Source organism: Vigna umbellata, chromosome 6 (assembly GCF_029865625.1).
Source record: "Vigna umbellata cultivar VRB3 chromosome 6, Vumbellata_1.0, whole genome shotgun sequence".
NCBI lineage: Eukaryota > Viridiplantae > Streptophyta > Magnoliopsida > Fabales > Fabaceae > Vigna > Vigna umbellata.
The window spans coordinates 4,326,881-4,334,095 of record NC_142170.1 but is presented as its reverse complement, the minus strand read 5'-3'; the positions used below and the strand labels follow the sequence as shown (position 1 = coordinate 4,334,095).

At 32.1% G+C, this 7,215-nt stretch overlaps 1 long non-coding RNA gene across 1 annotated transcript; it reads left to right on the top strand.

The window, feature by feature from the left end:
• Positions 1-2,342: 2,342 nt before the first annotated feature.
• LOC148196611 (uncharacterized) lies at positions 2,343-3,921 on the top strand. Its single transcript, XR_015780194.1, has 5 exons — positions 2,343-3,018; positions 3,128-3,365; positions 3,440-3,599; positions 3,675-3,779; positions 3,857-3,921. It is a non-coding gene; the product is annotated as an uncharacterized LOC148196611 (long non-coding RNA).
• Positions 3,922-7,215: the final 3,294 nt, after the last annotated feature.

Here is a 7,215-nt window from a genome sequence, read left to right as displayed (position 1 = left end):
TTAATTAATTATATATTAAGAAATACTTAATATTTACTTTTACAACATAACATATATTACATTGATTATTTTTTGGAATTTTTCATTAAAACGAAGAGTTGTGATAAAAGCTCGACAGGTAGATATGTAAGAATGATAATAACAATTAAACTCTTCGTGTCTTTAAAAAATATAAACAATATTAAAGTAGGTAACACTATTGAACAACATGAGAGACTATAAAATTTAAATTAGATTAAAGTATATTTTGATAGCAAGACAAATGTTGTAAAAACAAATGAGGGTTGAATTATATATTGAAAATTTGCACAATATCAACACATGATGAAATATGGTGACACAATATTTTAGCTTACACTATTAAATAAACATTTGAACTTACATATTACATTTCGGTTTCAAAAACACATAAGCATATCAAAATGCGGTGACAATTTCGTAGTTTTGGTGATACTATATACTTCGATTTAGTGGGAATCGATGTCTAAGGTGTATACTGCCTTGGTTCATTGAGCAACCGAGGTATAAAATCTTGTTGTCCATTCTACAAATCATACTTTTCACCTGATAACTTTTTCGAAATAGGACTATTGTCTCGGTTCTCTGACCAACCGAGGAAAAAGGCCCTGCCAAATCCCTTTTCATGCACTGACACTCACTGACAATTATTTGAAAACGACATACTGCTTTAGTTTTGCGCATAACCGAGGCAGTGTGTCTTGCTAGCAGTTGACAACCTCTAGTTCTGAACATTCCAAATTCATTTTGTCAACCAATACTGCCTCGGTTCTCTTTGAACGGATTCCATAGGTGGTTTATTTTTCGGTTCTCTTTGCACCAATGCCATACGCGCTTTATGCCTCGGTTTAACCGTGAACCGATGCCTATTGTTAAAAGATATTTTCAAATTTGCCATTTAGAATTTTATTTTGAATTTTTTCTGAAAGATTTACTTATCGGTTTTATTTATAATCAAGGCAGTAAGGGTGTTATTGCCTAGGTTTTCAACTTAACCGAGCTAATAGCCTCTTTGATATTTAAATTTCACAAACGTAAAACAGTAATCACTCTTTGCACTGTTCTTCTTCCCCCACGCGAACGCGAACTGTGTTTCCCATCTCGCACGAGTTTCTTCTTTTCGTTGCCTCTCTTCGCCGCTACATCATTGGTCGTTTTCTTCTCGGCCCTTCTTCATTGTCGTCGTCACCTGTTGTTGTTCGACTGTCCCCACCACTAGCTGCCGTCGTCTCGACCCTTTTTCATCGTCGCCGCCAGCTGTTGTCCGCCCCGCCACCATTCATCCCTTCTCTTGGCGTCGTTCTTCTTCTTTGCGTGGTAAGTTTTTGAGACCTCCTCCATTTTTGTCTTTGTGTTTGATAGTAAATTGGGTCGAATTTAAGTATATGTATTTTGATAGAAATATCAATGATACATTTTGAGTATATGTATTTTGAATTAGGTTGTGTATAAATTTGAATAAAATGTGTTTGTATTAAATTGCTTGATAATAATATAATTTTGAATTAGGGATATAAACGTTAGGGGAATATAATCTTGAATTGTTTGTATTAAATTGGTTTATAATGTAAATTGATGTATAATTTTGAATTAGGGATATAAAAATTATGGGAACATAATTTTGAATTGTTTGTATGGAATTGGTTGATAATGTAATTGGTGTATAATTTTGAATTAGGGATAAAGAAATTAAGGAAACATAATTTTAAATTGTTTGTATTGAATTGGTTGATAATGTAAATTGATGTATAATTTTGAATTAGGGATATAGAAATTAGGGAATATAATTTTGAATTGTTTGTATTAAATTGGTTGATTTGGTGATGAAATAAATTTTAAGGTTAAGAATCATGAGATTAATTAATGTGTCGTTTGTTTTTGTCCCGATATTTTATTTTTGTGGCGATGTTTTATATCTTCTTAAACGTGGACATTCTTCATTGTTGACCAACTTTCACGCTCCTAGGTTCCTATTCTTAAAATTTTCCTTTTAATATGAACATGTAATTATTTGTTTGGTTGACTATATTGTTTTCTTGAATATATTGTATGTTGCATATGTAATTATTTGTTTTCTTGAATATTTTATTGTTGTGAATTAGCCATAGTTTCCCGTTTGAGATTCAATACAAAAGTTATTTACTATCTCCACATATTTTTAACAAATGTACTTTTTACAAATGAATAGAGAGGAGATGGTAATAATAATTTACAGGTATTGAAACAAGGTCTAAAGCACAAGGTATAAGTGCTCAAAATAAAATTACACACTTATTATCTCATGGTGGGTACAAGAAGCTTGAAGAGATAATAATGAAGCAAAAGTTAGACAATAGGCCCTCACTTTTTGAGGGTGGTAGTCCTCATCCTCCTTCATCATCATCTTGGCATGAAAAGTGGAAGTTAGCCCGTTTACGGTCATCTGGCTCCTACACTTCTCACAGTGCTAGAGAAATATTAAAAAGAATTGTAAGATATCAGTTCTCTTATGAAGAAAGGCTGACGCGGGAGATCACAAAGAAGGTCAAGACGGAGTTGTATGATGAAGTCGCTTCAAAAGTGATTGAAAGGGTTATGCGTCAATTTCAACAGCAGTTTGAGAGTTATGGCATGCGTCCGCAGCCATCTCCTGTAGCGGAACATGTTGTGCTTCCCACAGGTAAAATTAATAATCATTTTTGTTTAATAATTTACTTATTGTATAATCTAACATTTAATTTGACAAGCAACGGAAGTTGTTTAGCTCCAAGCGTCCCAGGGGATGACATGGATGAGACTCGTCCATGTCAACTATATGTTGTACATGGTACCAGGACCATGATAGTGGCTCGTGGCACAGTCTTTGAAGCAGTCACTGTAGTTCATGGTATGGAGCTAGTAGAAGATGAGGTGAAGGTCATGGTACTCGAAATTGTCGTACCAGATGCGATAATTCATGTAGATGAGATTGTCACTAAGGCATAGACATTTCAGTCTTTCGTCACCTGGCCTAGATATTTGGTTGGTTATATTTCTGACCCCTTAGTATGAACTCCTATATAATATACTTCTCAATTTTAGACTTTATTACTTATTGACGTCAGAATATAACTATTTTTTCATGTAACAGCATATGGGTCGAGAGGAAAGTCCTACATCGAAGAAGATTCATTCATCTGAGGACGACCTCTTGGTGCATTACATGAGCTTTCTAACATCATTGCAGATGTGCCAATGACTGTTCCATGGGATTGTACTGTATTTGGAAGAGACTCTAAGATCCCATTGTACTTGCATAAGCAAGATGCTGAGGAGGTTGCATCGAGGAAAGAAGAGCTTAATATTATCCTCGTTTAGTTGTGGATGATGTAAGTCTATGAGCACTTATTTATATGAAATTGATTTATCAAGTTACTTATATCAAATCATTTCCTGATTTCAGGTATATGTTTGGTGTAACTAACAAGATGGAGTTCAATGATGTATATGGGTTCATTGACCCCAAATGACTCGCGAAGGAAATAAATTTGATGACATCTAAACATATATCACCAATTTTTTGTAGTGGGGAAGCAACTATATGTTGTCTCTTATATAGCTGGGTAGGTGAAGGTTGTTAACTTTAAAGTTTCATTTGTGATTTTAATTTATAAAACTTAAGTTATTACATATTTCAGGCATCATTGGCAGCTACTTGTGGTTTCTATACCGGTGAACACTGATGTGTGGTTTTGCTCATTTCACAAGTTCCCTCCCAAACATCTCAAACAAGTAGTAGATTGGTAAGAATCTCAATGTTTAGACTTTCTTTGTTTTATAAATGTATGCTAAAGCCACTTTTTTAATACTTCCATTGCAGCACATATGATGTTGTTCGGGAGATCAACTACTAATACTAAAAAGCTTGCATGGTTGGCCCTTAAGGTTTGGTGTTTGATTCCAATAATTTCTTATAATAATTTTATTCCAATGATGTTTCCTTTAACATTTTATAATTATGATGATATATTGTAGTGTAATATACAAAACGAGTCATATGAGTGTGGTTACTACATAATGTATTGAATGATGACTATTATTCGTGTCTATATTAAAAGTGGATAGAAAACGGTAATATTTGGTTTTATTGAATTTTTTTCTCTATATTTTAGAATTCATATACACTAATTCAATTCATTGTGTCTTGTGCAGAGATTCAATTCTATTGTTACAATTCCTGAGAAGTCACTTAAATACATAAGGAAAGCACTTGCAAAATATGTAATTCAACTCTATAATAACATATAGATATTAGGATATATGTACACTTTGATTTATGATTCTAAGTTGATTTATAGTTAGAATTCTATGTACATTGAATTGATTTATTATAATTTGCATTGAAAACAAGATTTTGGATTGTATTTGGACAATTTCTGTATATGCAGGTTTGTTTCTGTATAGAGGTTGTTACAAAAATAGACTGGCCTTTTAAAAAAATTCGTAGAATAGGCATCGGTTTTGACCACAACCGAGATAGTATCTCCCCTATGGCATCGGTTCTAGCCATAACGAGGCAAAAAGTTTGACAAAAAAAACAAAAAACACCTCTACTGTCGCGGTTCAACCCCCAATCGAGGAAATAGACCCCCACATACTGCTTTAGTTCCATTGAACAGAGGCAATAGACCTCACAATAAAAATATTAAAAAACGTTATATGAATACCCTCTACCGCCTCGGTTCAAAAGCAACTGAGGCAAAAGGCTACCCCTTTTTGCCTCGGTTCAGAATCGAGGAAAAAAGCCTACCCCTTTTTGCCTCACTTGTATATATTTTGGTTCGTGAACCACTTCGTATAGGTGAAAATAAATGTTTTCGTTTTCCTTTACTGCACTAGTGTTAACAAATGCATTTTTAAAATGTTTTCATAATCGTGTTTAAAAATACTTTTTTTCTAGTTAGCATTTTGACAATATGCAATGAAAATACAATTGAGTAGTTTTGAATCTCAGTAATTCTTGGCTAAATAGACAAATAATTTGGACTTCAATCCCTTATAGATAAACTTTGTTTAGAATCTCTGTTAACTATACAACTTTATATATACAAAGAACGTGATCTAAGTTATCACAAATTTGCTAACTAAACAGGGTAACCTCTCGAGACGGATACAAAATTAGGAATTATCTGTTAAGTTTCTATGAGCACATTAGTGTTCTTTCTAACAAACTAGGACTTAAAAATTATTTAAATATTATTGTCAACCTTTATTCTTCAAGGGATCTTTTATATATAAATGTTAAGAAGAGAAAGCAATGGAGAATCATTTTTTATTGTGAGGGACTGAGAAGATCCTCTTCTTTAAGTATAGATGTATACATCTATTAAATGCTTTTTATGCAATATTAATGACATATCTCTCCTTTAAGCAAAATTTGATACATCACATTTGTCAAGGTCAAATATCTTTTTCTCGAAATGGAGTAAAGTGTATGACCTTATAAAAGGGACAAATCCATAAATTCAAAAAACGAGGGTTGAAAGGAAATAATTTTTTTAAAAAAATAAATCACAATAAATAAATACATAATATCTCTTATTTAATTTATGCACGTCATTTCTTCAATTATAAAATTTATCAATGATAGAATTTGTATTTGTTGGAAGTCTCATATTAATTAGAGATATAGTTAATTCACAATATATAAAGGTGCAAACCTCACCTTACAAACTCATTTTATGGAGTTGAGTTGGGTTTAAAGTTCACTTCTTAACATGATATCATAGCCAGTTTAGAGCTTATTCAAACGAGATTTGTTGGATATATTGTTCTACCCACAATCAGGGCGCTATCATACCACCCCTTAATGTTAAGTTTCACACTTGAGATGTATACACCTCGGTGTGAGAGGGTGTGTTGGAAGTCTCACATTGACTAAAAATAAGACCAATTCAAAATATATAAGTAGGCGTTAGTTATTGTGGTTGTTCAATGTCTATTATTAGTGTGGTTGATGGTAAAGTTGGGGAGTTACTAGCTTAAGGAGTTTTAATAGCTTTTAGGTTAAAATATGCATCAATTGTCATATGATTTTCCCATAATGATGAATATGTCCTCACCCTATATATCATTGATAAAATAAATTGAAAAAATAAGTCAAACATTCATGAATTAAAGATTAAGGTGGGAAATTAATAAGATAAGAAGGGAATTTTTTACTTGTAGGTTGTAGTATATTAATTAAGAAAAGTTGTCAAATTATTTGTGATGTTTGTGAGCTGTTGTGGCTATTCATTTGCCGAAGTTGCTCTTGGATAATTGTATAATCTAAATAGAAAAATGAAAGGTTGCAATTTACAAATCACTTGAAAGTGTCAAAGTCAGAATAACTTCTTGACAAATTAATTGTATTTAACTTAAACAAGTTTTGACTTTTGTTTTAATATATATATATATATATATATATATATATATATATATATATATATATATATAATATAAAATATAACACCCCTTCTCCGAGTCTCAAGGAAAAAAAATTCATTTTATTTATTAATAAAACTTTGATTTCCATTTATACATTAATCCCATAAATTTCTAAAACATCACTATAAATTTTCATTAGATAAACTTTAAATAAAATGCTCATCGTCAATCCCCTCTCTCGTCAATCATCGGCTTCAGAATCATCTGCATTATTATCTGAGATCCCGTATAATAACATGAGATTTACAATCATCGTACAAATACAAACACAAACATAAAAGCAAATACAAACAAGTAAGGTGAGCTAACATGTAACAGATCATTCATAAAACATACATAAATATATTACTACACATAACAATAATCATATTATTATGCAACAATTATACTAGACTTAATCATCACAACATACAATAATCATACAAGACTTAACCATCTCATCATACAATAATCATGCTAGACACACTCATCCGGATGAGATGTTGATGCAAAATCACGGGAGATTGTGTACTTGTGGTGGTCTCCACTGCTCTTTACAACACTTCCAATACAATATACCATGTCATCCACAAGGTTAACCCATTAACACATATGTCCAAAACCGACACAGACTAGGACCTCATGTCCCTCTCACCACATAACTCACCCTTCTCTACTTGAGACTGAATGGTTATTAAAGTATCAGAATAACCTCCAACATCAGAACTCTCAACATTAATGTCTATACTACTTAATTACAACCACAAAGTC